The following is a 15,333-nucleotide window of genomic DNA, read 5'->3' as shown; positions in this document are numbered from 1 at the left end:
GTGAATTTAGCAGCAGATGGAATCATGGAAATGGAAGTGAGTCACAGTGTGGGGGAGGGGGTGAAGGTTCTGGGAGTGTTGAACAATGTGTGGAAGGCAAGAATGTTATCTAGGAGAGCAAAAATAGGTATGTTTGAAGGAATAGTGATTCCAACAATGTTATATGGTTGTGAGGCATGGAATATAGATAAGGTTTTGTGGAGGAGGGCGGATGTGCTGGAAAAGAGATGTTTGAGGACAATATGTGGTGTAAGGTGGTTTGATCGAGTAAGTAATGAAAGGGTAAGAGAGATGTGTGGTAATAAAAAGAGTGTGGTTGAGAGAGCAGAAGAGGGTGTATTGAAATGGTTTGATCACATGGAGAGAATGAGTGAGGAAAGATTAACAAAGAGGATATAGGCGTCAGAGGTGGAGGGAACGAGGAGAAGTAAGAGACTAAATTGGAGGTGGAAGGATGGAGTGAAAAAGATTTTGAGTGATCGGGGCCTGAACATACTGGAGGGTGAAAAGCGTGCAAGAAATAAGAGTGAATTGGAACGATGTGGTATACCAGGGTCGATGTGCTGTCAATGGATTGAACTAGGGCATGTGAAGCATTTGGGACAAACCATGGAAAGTTTTGTGGGGCCTGGATGTGGAAAGGGAGCTGTGGTTTCGGTGCATTATACATGGCAGCTAGAGACTGAGTGTGGACGAATGTGGCCTCTGTTGTATTTTCCTAGTGCTACCTCGCACGCACGCGGGGGAGGGGGTGCCACTTCATGTGGCAGGGTGGCGGCGAGAATCGATGAAGGCAGCATGTGTGAATATGAACATGTGTATAAATATATGTATGACTGAGTATGTAAGTATGTATACTTTTTTTTTTTTTCTTTTTTTCCAAAAGAAGGAACAGAGAAGGGGCCCAGGTGAGGATATTCCCTCAAAGGCCCAGTCCTCTGTTCTTAACGCTACCTCGCTAACGCGGGAAATGGCAAATAGTTTGAAAAAAAAAATATATATATATATACATGTGTATATATGTATATGTCTGTGTGTGTATATATATGTGTACATTGAGATGTATAGGTATGTATATTTGCATGTGTGGACGTGTATGTATATACATGTGTATGGGGGTGGGTTGGGCCATTTCTTTCGTCTGTTTCCTTGCACTACCTCGCAAACGCGGGAGACAGCGACAAAGCAAAATAAATAAATAAATAAATAATATATATATATATATATATATATATATATATATATATATATATATATATATCATTATTTTGCTTTTGTCGCTGTCTCCAGCGTTTGCGAGGTAGCGCAAGGAAACAGATGAAAGAAATGGCCCAACCCACCCCCATACACATGTATATACATACACGTCCACACATGCAAATATACATACCTATACATCTCAATGTACACATATATATACACACACAGACATATACATAAATACACATGTACATAATTCATACTGTCTGCCTTTATTTATTTCCATCGCCACCTCACCACACATGGAATAACAACCCCCTCCCCCCTCATGTGTGTGAGGTAGCACTAGGAAAAGACAACAAAGGCCCCATTCGTTCACACTCAGCCTCTAGCTGTCATGTAATAATGCACCGAAACCACAGCTCCCTTTCCACATCCAGGCCCCACAGAACTTTCCATGGTTTACCCCAGATGCTTCACATGCCCTGGTTCAATCCATTGACAGCACATTGACCCCGGTATACCACATCATTCCAATTGGTATTGGATGGTATTGCAGTGGAATTTATTAAAAAAGGGGGTGACTGTATTGTTGACTGGTTGGTAAGGTTATTTAATGTATGTATGATTCATGGTGAGGTGCCTGAGGATTGGCGGAATGCTTGCATAGTGCCACTGTACAAAGGCAAAGGGGATAAGAGTGAGTGCTCAAATTACAGAGGTATAAGTTTGTTGAGTATTCCTGGTAAATTATATGGGAGGGTATTGATTGAGGGTGAAGGCATGTACAGAGCATCCGATTGGGGAAGAGCAGTGTGGTTTCAGATGTGGTAGAGGATGTGTGGATCAGGTGTTTGCTTTGAAGAATGTATGTGAGAAATACTTAGAAAAGCAAATGGATTTGTATGTAGCACTTATGGATCTGGAGAAGGCATATGATAGAGTTGATAGAGATGCTCTGTGGAAGGTATTAAGAATATATGGTGTGGGAGGCAAGTTGTTAGAAGCAGTGAAAAGTTTTTATTGAGGATATAAGGCATGTGTACGTGTAGGAAGAGAGGAAAGTGATTGGTTCTCAGTGAATGTAGGAGTGCGGCAGGGGTGTGTGATGTCTCCATGGTTGTTTAATTTGCTTATGGATGGGGTTGTTAGGGAGGTAAATGCAAGAGTTTTGGAAAGAGGGGCAAGTATGCAGTCTGTTATGGATGAGAGAGCTTGGGAAGTGAGTCAGTTGTTGTTCGCTGATGATACATCCATGGTGGCTGATTCATGCGAGAAACTGCAGAAGCTGGTGACTGAGTTTGGTAAAAAGTGTGAAAGTAGAAAGTTGAGAGTAAATGTGAATAAGAGCAAGGTTATTAGGTACAGTAGGGTTGAGGGTCAAGTCAAATGGGAAGTAAGTTTGAATGGAGAAAAACTGGAGGAAGTGAAGTGTTCTAGATATCTGGGAGTGGATTTGGCAGCAGATGGAACCATGGAAGCAGAAATGAATCATAGGGTGGGGCAGGGGCCGAAAGTTCTGGGAGCATTGAAAAATGTGTGGAAGTCGAGAACGTTACCTTGGAAAGCAAAAATGGGTATGTTTGAAGGAATCATGGTTCCAACAATGTTATATGGTTGCAAGGCGTGGGCTATATATAGAGTTCTCCGGAGGAATGTGGATGTGCTGGAAATGAGATCTTTGAGGACAATATGTGGTGTGAGATGGTTTGATGGTGTAAGTAATGAAAGGGTAAGAGAGATGTGTGGTAATAAAAAGAGTGTGGTTGAGAAAGCAGAAGAGGGTGTTTTGAAATGGTTTGGTCACATGGAGAGAATGAGTGTGGAAAGATTGACAAAGAGGATATACGTGTCAGAAGTGAAGGGAACAAGGAGAAGTGGGAGACTAAATTGCAGGTGGAAAGATGGAGTGAAAAAGATTTTGAGAGATCGGGGCCTGAACATGCAGGAGGGTGAAAGGCGTGCAAGGAATAGAGTGAATTGGAACGATGTGGTATAACTGGGTGGACGTGCTGTCAATGGATTGAATCAGGGTATGTGAAGCGTCTGGGTGAACCATGGAAAGTTGTGTGGGGCCTGGATGTGGAAAGGGAGCTGTGTTTCGGTGTATTATACATGACAGCTAGAGACTGAGTGTGAACGAATGTGGCCTTTGCTGTCTTGGGAGCTGTGTTTCGGTGTATTATACATGACAGCTAGAGACTGAGTGTGAACGAATGTGGCCTTTGCTGTCTTTTCGTAGCGCTACCTCGCGCACATGCGGGGGGAGGGGGCTGTCATTTCATGTGTGGCGGGGTGGCAACGGGAATGAATAAGGGCATACAGTATGAATTATGTACATGTGTATATATGTATATGTGTGTGTGTATATATATGTATACGTTGAGATGTATAGGTATGTATATATTTCGTCTAACGCGGAAACGGCGATCAAGTACGAAAGAAATTACTTGAGTAATACCTGGCTATTATGTTACTCTTCTTACCATAATCAACAAAGCTATTATTCATAACTCAAAACCATATCGTACCTCTGATATTTTCTGCATTACGGCAGAAAGTTCCACGCAGTCTACATGGTTTATATGTAGTAGCTTTGCTAGAGCGGAACACTTTCATTGTCTACGAAAACCAGACATTTCACCATCCTTAAAACTTTCAAAGTTGGTTATTGACCAAGGAAGTTAAGCTGCCCCGCCGAAGATGGGGCATCTGAGACTGCTCAAAGCTAAATGAAACCCGACCGAGATGAAAAAGTCATGAGTGACCAGACTTTCACGTAATTAATCACTTTTACATATATTCCGAGTAATTTCACTATATTCAGGTACTGTATATGTTACGCCAGTTATCGTCACTCTACGCAACAATATTTTTTTTTTCATTATTTTCACCAAACAATACATGAGTAATTTCAAAATTTACTTTTTGTTTTGACAAAAACCCTCACGCATTTTTTGCCACTAGTTCAATCAAGGATCACGACTCACTGGTTGCTTAGTATCTCTGAGCGCTGGAACAGCTGAACATTCCCAAGGCACAAGTAACTTGACCTTGAAAAAAAAATGGTTTCGACCTTTTGCATCCCTAATTGACCCAGTTACACGATTTCAAAAACACAAACTTATCATTCTTAATATATGAAACATATATGATTATTTCCCTTTTTACTCCTTTCCATTCCCCCTTTTTTTTTTCCTTGAAAATAAACCACATCACAAATTTCTCCGGAAATTGTTGGCAATAGCGGATGGTTATTCAACAGAAATCCGAGTCTAGTTTACGTTCACCTGCCACGTCACAGAAATATATCACACAACAGTTACATCGCGCTGTAAGCGTTTCGCATCATGACCCCACGATCGTCAGGGGAACAACACTAACTGCTCATTTGGTCCAGGAGCTTGGGTAGGGCAAAGGTAGAAAAAGGGTCACAAACCAGCAGTTTCACCATCGAACCGGTACTATGGCTACGTCATGATGCACGTTGAGAAGCACTGTGTTGGGTGTTTCGATATTCAAGTTTAATGACTGATAATTATTTTTCTCTTAACTGATATCCGAGTTAAGCCTATACCCAAGAACCCCCAACGGACAAGGACATCAGCAAGCGATTAGGCGCGGAATCGATTGTTTGCCTACTCAGCGGGATCAACAGCTAGTGTACAGGCGATGGGTGACCCTGAACTGCTGGGTCATACGAGGTCATGTAGCCAATGCTGCGTTGGTCTCTGACAACATGACGTTACATGTACTGTCAGCTGACTGACGGACGAAAAGTGAAGAGCGTTGACGGCTTTTCGTTTTCGACAGGTATTTCCATCCAATTTCTCCCTCAGTAAAATCCTCAACTGCACCGCAGAAAAGCTGTGGGCTATAGTATTACGATGGTATACGTATATATATATATATATATATATATATATATATATATATATATATATATATATATATATATTCCTATGAGTCCACGGGGAAAATGAAACACGATAAGTTCCCAAGTGCACTTTCGTGTAATAATCACATCATCAATGATTTCCCAACAAATAATGTTTCATATTTTATTTCTATTACTAGTTTTGTTTGTTCAGAATTTCAGCACCAAAGTGACGGATTTGTACGTCAGAGAGATGACCGAGCTCGGATTAATAAGCAGCCTCGGCGCCTGGCTCCCGCCTTGGCTTAGCGTCCAGCACCGGACACATTAAAACACAAGGACATGTACCCGTGTGCGGTACAACACACGTTAATCACAATGTATTCATATCTCAGGTGTCGCCAGTCACGTTTCTTGATTCGCAACCTGACCATTGTTGATAAAAGGGTATAGTCAATGTACAAAATACCTAATCATTCACATAAACTCAGACTGGAGAAATCAACAGAGGGGAAATCCTCCGAGGGTATAAATGGCCGAGTTAAGGGTGTAGGTGGCAACTACTGGTCGTCATGGAGACGGGTTGGAGCAACAGCGGCGGCGGGCGGGCGGGCAGGTGTCCAGCCACAACACACCACGCCAGCCTACAAACAGGTGTGCCCTCGCTCCCCTAACGTTAACCACGCACTCCATATTCACCTTCTCTTGTGATCCTTTCCACCGCGAACATGTATTTACCGGCCACACACGGATGCAGTCTGGAAAGACGGCAAGACCTTGTGCGGCCGTACGAAGCAGAGCGGCTGGCGTGTGTCTTGTGCTAGATACTCCAAGCTTATACGCTGTGTTGGCCTGGGATTCGACCCTGACCTGAAAGTCTCATCACCAAGACTTGACCCCGGGGTCTCTGTTAGTGATTCTCACACGGTAGCTTTTTATCGTAATGAACACAATCTCCGTCCGTCTCAACCGGTATCAAGGTAGTGAACACAAGAGTGACCGTCAATGAACAGTTTATCTTGTGTACAGCCTAGGCGTCTGCAAAGACGGCCACCAACCAGGCCAGTACAAGTGGAGACACTGAAGGATTATCGACCACCAAGTTTTCCTCCTGCCCGGAGTTGCATCAAAATGATATCAACAAGAACCCACGCCCACGATGGTAAGTCGCCATAGCCTATGTTTCAAAATGCCACAAGTCTACAGACGCTATGTTTCTAGCTTAACCCCTCTCCATGCACATCATCTAATACCTGTATGTTGTTACAGATACTTATGTTCTCACTGTATATTTACAACCGTATCTACAAGTGTGGCTCTGGTTCATCAGGGTGGATGTCCTTTCGAGTAAACCAACTCGGCTTTCCCACACTGGGGTATACCATATGCCTAAACTCCTCGAGTGTTTTGCATAGTTAGTTATATCGAAAACATTTAGAGTAATATATTTTATACGACAGTGTGTGTGGTGTGTGTGTGGGGGGGGGGGGGGGGATGTAGAACGTCTGTGTAATCGTGTGCATGTGTGAGGATATGTATATACGAATGTGTGGGTGTAAGTGTGTGGAAGAAGATATATATGTGCAAGTGATTACTACTTTTGTGTCATAGGGAGAGTGTTACACTCGTGTTGCACCGTCTCTTAACCTTAAGTGTGTGTGTGTGTGTGTGTGTGTGTGTGTGTGTGTGTGTGTGTGTGTGTGTGTGTGTGTGTGTGTGTATTATAATCTCACCACACCTGACTATACTGTACTCTTGTCCAGAGCGTTCCACTATCATTCCACATACTCCGAACATTTCTTTCGAAGGTCACGCTTTGTTATTTCAATTGATCCAAAAGGATTTTGAACCAATTCGCCTTGATGAAAGTGGTGTTATTCGGGAGATAATTACGTGAGAAACAATCGTACAAGGTTTAGACATACAAGAGTAACGAAACGAGCCTTAAAACACATACACCTGATATATGTTACTCTTTACAGATTACAAGTAAAACTTTCATAGGTTCTTTTTATTCAGTGACATCAGGCACCTACAGCCAAACACACACAATTTTGCGGGGATCAATTCACAAGGCTGGGGTCCCCGACCCTTACCCCCCCCTACCCCTTCCCATCGCTAGGGGGAGGAGTGGTGGGGGACTGCTCTCCCAGGTAGACTCGCTACCACCGGTCACGACTCGGACGACTTAACTTTTACAACCGTGTCGTGTTCAGGGGGTTGTGCCTTCGTCTCACGAATTTTCGGGCTTAAGTATTCCTCAATATCGCATTTCACGATTTTATTCGACATTATTCTAATTCTGAAGGAAGACTGACTGCAAAAATTACTTGTTTTCTAAAGGTGTTGTGTATACGTACTTTGTCTCCGATAGATGTCTATCCATTACCGTATCTTTTAAATCCAATGACGTCAACAAGGCGACCCTTAAGGCGTTAATTACCTTTCCCTCGGTTTCAGGGGGTAACGTTACGTCTAGGGACAACGCTCGAGACATAAACACTATGGCATCGTTGCCTGGAAATAATGATGCGTCGTGGCATCCACCTACAATACTTCATGGAGGCGGGGTAATTTCTGGGGCGTAGGTGTGGCTGGGTCTGACGTGTCACCGTCTTTGTTCCGTATGTAATGTCTCTGATTGGCCGTGAGATAAGCTCTTATCACAACAATTAACCAGAAAACGTTTTGAGTTTTTTTTTCTTATATAGCATCTGCTTCTTTCGGATACAACAGATCAACAACGTACGTTACATAAAAGTTTAAATTTCCGTCTTCGTTATAAATCGTAACAAATACAGCCGGCAACTGCTACACTACATGTAACATAAACACGTCACCCCTGAAAGTGATAAGTCATGTTACATCCAAGCCATCTACACCGCCTCTTAACTCTGCTTGTCACGACACACCTGAATCAACACTGCATTAAATGTGACTACATATGATAACAGGAACCACTCAATGACAAGCTAACTTTGCATTCGATTTAACTACATACGAAAACCATTATCCAGTCAAGTACGTATGATTATATATATATATATATATATATATATATATATATATATATATATATATATATATATATATATTTTTTTTTTTTTTTATATTATACTTTGTCTGTCTCCCGCGTTAGCGAGGTAGCGAATATATATATATATATATATATATATATATATATATATATATATATACACACACACATATATATATATATATATATATATATATATATATAAAGCACATTTTATGAAGTCATCCATAACAAAAACGAAGTTCCCGAGTTAACAGTTGTGTATATATTTTTATCAACTAATAGTACCGAAAATGTAGATCTGGTAAAATCCAGTTGCTTCTGGAATATCATTTACCTTATCCTCAAAGCTTACCAAGTAACATTTCAATGTTAACATTACAAGCTGTGCACCACAGTAGTGAGGTGGGGCGGGGGCTAAGTGTGGCTGCTGGGGTTTGGTGGAGACGGGGGAGGGGTTTTAGCAGCAATGTGTTGGTAACAACCTAGGTACAGCAGGCACTCTGGCCAGCCAATGGTGAACCAGAAGGTAATCCTTCACCAAAGGTGATGGTTCAAGGCGAGACTCCCCCACATGAAGCGTCCAACTGTCCTACACCTTCCACCAATATGTACGTACACATGTTACCTATGACGATTATCAGTCAAATCCGGATATAACAACACGGAGACTTCGCCTACCAGTGGTCACGACGCGAGCGTAAAGTCGCCTTCGGCGAGGCTATAACGTCAAAACTGGAAAGTAATCAAAATGAGTCCACTGTTTCCCTGCATCTGCAAGGAGTACATCTTAGCAGTACCTATAGGAGTCTTAGGATATATATTTCTTTTTTTCTTTTTCAAACTATTCGCCATTTCCCGCGTTAGCAAGGTAGCGTTAAGAACAGAGGACTGGGCCTCTGAGGGAATATCCTCACCTGGCCTCCTTCTCTTTTCCTTCTTTTGGAAAATTAAAAAAAAAAAAAAAAAAAAAACAAGAGGGGAGGATTTCCAGCCCCCCGCTCCCTCCCCTTTTAGTCGCCTTCTACGACATGCAGGGAATACGTGGGAAGTATTCTTTCTCCCCTATCCCTAGGGATAAGGATATATATATATATATATATATATATATATATATATATATATATATATATATATATATATATATATATATATATATATTCCTGAGTCCACGGGGAATGAAACACGGTAAGTACCCAAGTGCAATTTCGTGTGATAATCACATCATCAGGGGAGACAAGAGAGAAATATGTCAGTTGATAAACAACGAAGAGACGTAACTAGGACGCCATTTGGTAAACATGCAAGTGTCTAACCTTTGAAGGAGTAACTGTGATATTTCGCCTCACCGTTACAAGGGGGTAACAATACCATTTTCTGAGCACCTGTAGAGGGTGACTAAATCATTTCGTCAAACCAGTCGAGTGTAACTATAATCTCTCTAGGCTTGGGCGGGTACCTATATCATCTCCAAATTCTATGATGAAGGGTAACTATAATACTTTCTCGAGACCCATAGAGATTAACTATAACACTTTCTACAACCTTGTAGATGGTACCCGTATTCTTCAGGCCAGAAAACAGTCCTAAAACAACAACTTCACAAGGCCGAAAGAGGGTAAATTTCTTTTTTCCAAGCCTGCTGACTTAAACGCGTCACACATCCATCTAAGACAACGTTAGTAGCCTAGGAGGTTCCTTTCCTTAACTGAACAAATGTTATCTTTTTATTAAAGCGTTCGCTGTGAATGAAAACATCATTACTAAGCAATACACCATATACTAACTGAGAGTGAAAAGATATCTGACTATACATACTCAGTATTAACAACTGCCCTTTCCTGAGTGGGGTCCTGGTGTTACTGCAGGATCCCTTTTCCAGAAGCTCCTGCAGCTCCAAGCCAGATCTACCAAAAACCGGGGAAAGATCTGGAGTCCTTTGGAATGAAAAGGTTCTTCGACGAAACTGTATTCCATTTCTTTAGCATATGGTGATAAAGACTCGGAGTACAGAAAGGCAGGCGGAGCGTGGTAACACCTACACAGACATATTATGTATATATATATACACACACACACACACATCTGTTCGCTGTTTCCCGCGCTAGCGCAGCACCGCCACGAAAAGAGGAAAGGGCATTCGATCATATCGATTCTCTAGTAGCCTGTTACGTACAAAGCATGGTTTCCCCTGGCCGCTCACATGCCTTAGTGAAGAAACTTTAGGGTGGAGACTTCTCTTCCCTTCGTCCCCCTCCCCTCCCACACACACACACACACACACACATACTGCCCACTACCACCACCCTCAGAAGGCTTCCCTTCCATTAATAATACCTGCTCTGATATCAAGATAATCTACGGACGACCTAACCTTTAACATCCTGAAAATAACTGTACATAACTGTTCCCAGATGACATCTTGGTGCTGCAGTAATAATGGGAGTAAGAGGAGGAGGGACTAAGAGTCGAGTATTAACTTGAATTACCTCGACAGTCTGGAGAAAGATAGCGGGGAAAAAATAAGAATAATCATTCCAAGTCCCCAAGGAGACGCCATGAGGACGCAACACAAAGTGCATAGCGTGACTGTCGAAGCACACAGGGTTTATGAAAAATACTCCGGTTTATCATAAAAGATAAACCTTGTGTTATATACAGAATCAAGGAAAGACCCCGTGTTGACATAATGTCAAAACATTTTATTAGCTGCCAAGATTACTCTGGTCCATGGTTGAGTTCAGATCACGGCAGATGGCTCAGTTAACTTTTCATTTTCACTTATGGCACGGGGAGAGATAAGGGTACCTGACGTGAGCCGAGATATCCACATACACAATATATTTCATTATTATTATCATCACCCCCGAAACTTTTTCTAGAAGCTCTTTTCTAAAGGCTCCTCCAGCCCGAGGCTGCCCTAGTTCCAGCACGACGGGTTAAACACGGTGCTCTACCACCCAACAACAGCAACTCCCAAGAAACAAAATCCCTGTGGTTTACTAACCTGTAACTTTCCATGAAGGCCCATCCTGCTTGCTGCGCCTTGTTTCTCCATCAGGGTTGGACCCGCTCCCTGCTTTAGGGCCTCACTCCTGAGATAAGGTCGGGGTGGTCTCTTGGAAGTAGCCAAGTCCTGAAGGTAGGAACACGCTCGTGAGTTTTCACAAATATCAACAGCTTAAACAACTGGATAATATATATAATTCATATCATAGGGGCTTAAACATCATACTTTAGAAGTATTGTTGTAAAGACATACATAACCCAATGAGAATATTAGACTGGAGCCTCAAATTCCAGTTAAGAAAAAAGTGCACTTAATAATGATTCACTACAGCAATATCACGTTTCAAAGACAATCTTTTTTAAACTGCGCTGAATTTACTTGTTCACATGTCAATGAACCAAAAGCACATATATCAAAAAAGTAGAAAAAGGTGATACACAAATGTCGGAAGAGGTGAAATAGAGAAATCCACGCATCGCTCTCCCCTTAAAGGTGTCTGGGAGTCGTTCAACTTGAGCAAATACCACAGCTGCGGACTCGTCACACCCACACTAAACTTAAGCATCACAATCGTTCCTTAAAACCCTGGCTACAACAAAGTCATTTCGACATAATCTAAGATATGATGAAAGGCGTATTTACACTATTCCTAAAAATTAGTGGGACGATAGATATCTGGTTTTCTTCGAATCGTCCACAGAAATGCGGGAGGGGAAGGTGAGAGCCAGTAAAAAGGATTTTCCCTAGGCACTCGTCGGACACATTGTAATTATTTAGACACTATATATTATCATTCTCATGCATATCGGTTATAAGGTCTATTTCTATTATCACATTATAAAAATTGTGCTTTCAATAGGTACAAATGTGTATTTGGAATGTAAAACATTTATTTCATGTTATATATCCAGCAAGAAATCATGTTCCGACTGTCAACTGACCCTTGAATGAAAGCAAAGATGACCATCTTCCAGGCGCATCTCTTGAACTAAGTTTTCGTAGACACTCGTGATTTTTTCTATAGCCATGGTTTTACCCAAAGCCTTTCACTTTACTTCTTTTTCAATTCACTCTACATAGGCAGTTTAATGTGGCAAATATCCAGCAGGAATTGTTCTAGCTCCATTGTGGCGGATGAACGTTTGTTTACACTAAAATCGCTGAGCTGGGACGATGGTTCTCGTTGCAGTGTGAAGAGAATGGGTGGGCGGGGTAAAATCCAAACCAAAGAAAACTATGTGTCCCAATGGCATCTATGTCTAGTATCAACGTACCTTAAATGTTTTCTATTTTTAATACTGACCGACATGAAACGGGCAAAACATGCCTCAGTCAAGGCCATCTCGGGTTCGAGAAACAAGTAAGATATTAAAGGAGAAATCCATCAGGTGTTTCTAAAACTAATTCTTAACTAAAGAAAGGTTATTTTGAGGGAAAGACAAACGAAGAAAGAATCTCACAGCTTAGCTGTTCGAGGGAAGGAGGCATTCCATCAAACTTGCTGCCCTGTTATTAAAACTTGCAAAACAAGTTTTCTTAATATGATTAGGTTTTATATGCTAAGACAGAAAATTATGCCCAATTCCTTTTTCTTGATATAACCTTTGCCTCAACCGTCGCTTGGCCAAGATGAGAGCAGATGTATCGAGTGCTATCCCCTGGTTCATGTATTTGTTCATAGGAGACTTAACTGGTTTAAATACAAACTTCTCTCCGAAAAACATTCTTATTGACTTGGAGTTTAAATTCCTTAAGACCTACGTCTCGAGTCATCAGGCACAACTAGAAACATCTATGTTGGGTTGGGTTGTGTTCATCTCACGCAAGGCAGCTTTTGTTAATTTTTAACTAAAATATGTTTATTTCTTCCACAAAATGACCCTATATTCCAATACGCGAGCGCACAAATTAGTAAGATATTATATATTTACCACGAACATTTGACTAGACTAAATAAATGTATTAAATATGTATCTATGTAAAAAAAAAAGTGTATTAAACATGTGCTTTTCAAACAACTGAGACTCATGAAATCACAATACATCTAGTATTTATATATAATATATAATATGCTCGTACCACCAGTATGATTATTCAAGGGTTGTCTTAGAAAGCACTGGAGGTCAGGCTCCAGCTGCTAGTGTGACCCCAGGTGACCTATATCGTCATATCACCTTGACACACATAAACCCCCATCCGCCTAAAGATCACTCCTATATGTATGAGAACGAAGCCAAAACAAAATCGTCTTCATGATCGAGTCTGGACAAAGTCGGTGATTCAAGAAAAGGTCGCCCGACATTCGCATGCAACATAGAACACACTGACCATCACTATTCTTGGAGGTTCTTCGACGATGTTTTTTTACACGTGACCCCTAGCAGCACCTGCTCTCCCTGTCCTCTCCCCACCACCAACACCCGCCCTACAGCGCTCTCCCAGTCCTCCGAGACCCCGGTACCACAAACCACCCACCAGCGCCACCTCACGAAGCCTAGCCTCGTCTCGTAATCGACGGACACTTTCGCATTCGCCCATCCCTGCGCGACGCCTCTCCCGCCCATGACGTATCACATCACATCCTTGGTGGTGGGACAGACAAGGAATGACCCCCCTCCCCCACCAAAAATGATCTACAGCTATAAATTAATTCGAAGCAGCAGCGCGCACCAGCCCCAGATGGCCTTCAGCCAGCACTAGAGAGCGTCCAAAATTGTCTCAACCTTCCACAAACAGCTGCTGTCCTTGGCATCGCACGCTTGTAAATATAATGGATCCAGACCCCCTGATGGTCGGAGCTGCCTTCCTTAAACTAGAAATTTTACTTAGGTTAAAAGAGCGATTTTCGACCAGCGGCGGTAAACATTTCAACCACCAAGAGTCGAGAGATTATTGAACACACATAGAAAAAGTTGACTGCTATATACAGACAGACCACATATAAAACCAAAACCTCTTGCAGCTTGCCTTACAGAGGGTTCCCACATTTCGTAAGTCTATGTTTTCGTTGTACGTTACGACATGGGCCACGAACGTATCCAGGATTTGGTCAAGGGGTGAGGTGGATGGATGAAGAACTCGCCATGATAACGATGAACATTGCAAAACACGAGAGGTGCATGTAAGCACGTTGTATCTTAGAACTTTATTTTTCTAGTTATCTGGATGTGAAATTAAATGATTAATACTGGTTAAAATCTCATAAAACTGAATAAGGTTGTAATACAAAAGTTTATAATGAGACAAATTCATATACATCTATTTTTTCCTTTCGAGGGGCTAAAAGGGTTAAGAATAATTGTAAAAATAATTTTTTTTCATAACACTGTATTCTATATAGCTCAAGAAGGGTGATCTCGCCCCTTCGTGGTCCATCCCCCTTTGATACGCTTCAGGGGCACCACAAAGCCATGACCTTACACTCAGATTTGCATGAGCTGCTGCGGAGGCAGGTTACGGCTGCTCCCGACACACATTACCTCGGTAAAGAGGTCAGGTCAACACAATGCGCTCTAACAGCAATACTCCCCAAGCACAATATAAACAAAGGGACAAGAAAACGAGTTATAGTAAAGGATGATTTTGTTGGCTTACTACACCGACTGTATGTTGAAATCAACTCTGTACATGTTACACGTCTACGTCTTTTTTGTTTTTTTTGTTGAACAAACCTAAAAGTAAAATATATCTAGCTGACGTAAGCTATGGAGCTCATCATATATTTCACGTGTCTGCTGCATGTGTATCTATGGATCAGAACGCTCGACTCGACACGAAAAGAGAACCTTTTTCGGCCTTACCGTCGTCTGCATGAAAGAAAAAAAAAAAGCTGAGCACTGTCGACCTTGGTGTAAAAACACGTTTACCCTCTCGCTATTAATAGGGACACGTCGAGGTCAGCCACATTTGCAGAGTATTTGGACCTTTATAACGTGGACTACATGGGAAAGGTCTTACATAAAGATGCTATTGATTCGCAGCTGGAGATACCTGCAGCTCCTCTTTCCCTTCCTAAATGTTTTCCTTGGTTTGGTCAGGTCTGTAACCTAGCCGAAACGAACCACAAGTAATTTCTTCAAACCTAAACTGATAGAATCTAACCTAGCTTACCTCAGAAAAGCCTAGGATCTAACCCAACCTACCTCAGCATAGCCTAGTCAATATACCCTCGTGAAAGTAAACATTTGGGGAGAGGGCGAACCTTCAAAT

At 41.9% G+C, this 15,333-nt stretch overlaps 1 protein-coding gene and 1 long non-coding RNA gene across 6 annotated transcripts in view; one reads left to right on the top strand and one right to left on the bottom strand.

Annotated features, from left to right (window-relative positions):
- The window catches only part of LOC139756879 (uncharacterized), a 108,770-nt gene that overhangs the window by 14,285 nt on the left and 79,152 nt on the right, over positions 1-15,333 (bottom strand). For 2 of the 4 annotated variants that reach the window (XR_011714456.1, XR_011714455.1), the window contains exon 3: positions 11,122-11,250. This is a non-coding gene — a long non-coding RNA (uncharacterized lncRNA). Of the gene's footprint in view, positions 1-11,121; positions 11,251-12,065; positions 12,588-15,333 lie in introns of those variants that run through there. The other 2 variants (XR_011714457.1, XR_011714454.1) reach the window with 2 other exon arrangements.
- Positions 5,682-15,333, top strand: part of LOC139756878 (serine/threonine-protein kinase MAK) — a 66,075-nt gene continuing 56,423 nt past the window's right edge. The window contains exon 1 of one of the 2 annotated variants that reach the window (XM_071676740.1): positions 5,682-6,239. The gene's annotated coding sequence lies outside the window, so the exon portion shown is untranslated. The remainder of the gene's footprint in view (positions 6,240-15,333) is intronic. The other variant, XM_071676738.1, reaches the window with a different exon arrangement.

This window comes from Panulirus ornatus, chromosome 23 (assembly GCF_036320965.1).
Source record: "Panulirus ornatus isolate Po-2019 chromosome 23, ASM3632096v1, whole genome shotgun sequence".
Classification (NCBI taxonomy): domain Eukaryota; kingdom Metazoa; phylum Arthropoda; class Malacostraca; order Decapoda; family Palinuridae; genus Panulirus; species Panulirus ornatus.
This window is presented reverse-complemented; position numbering and strand designations above follow the sequence as displayed.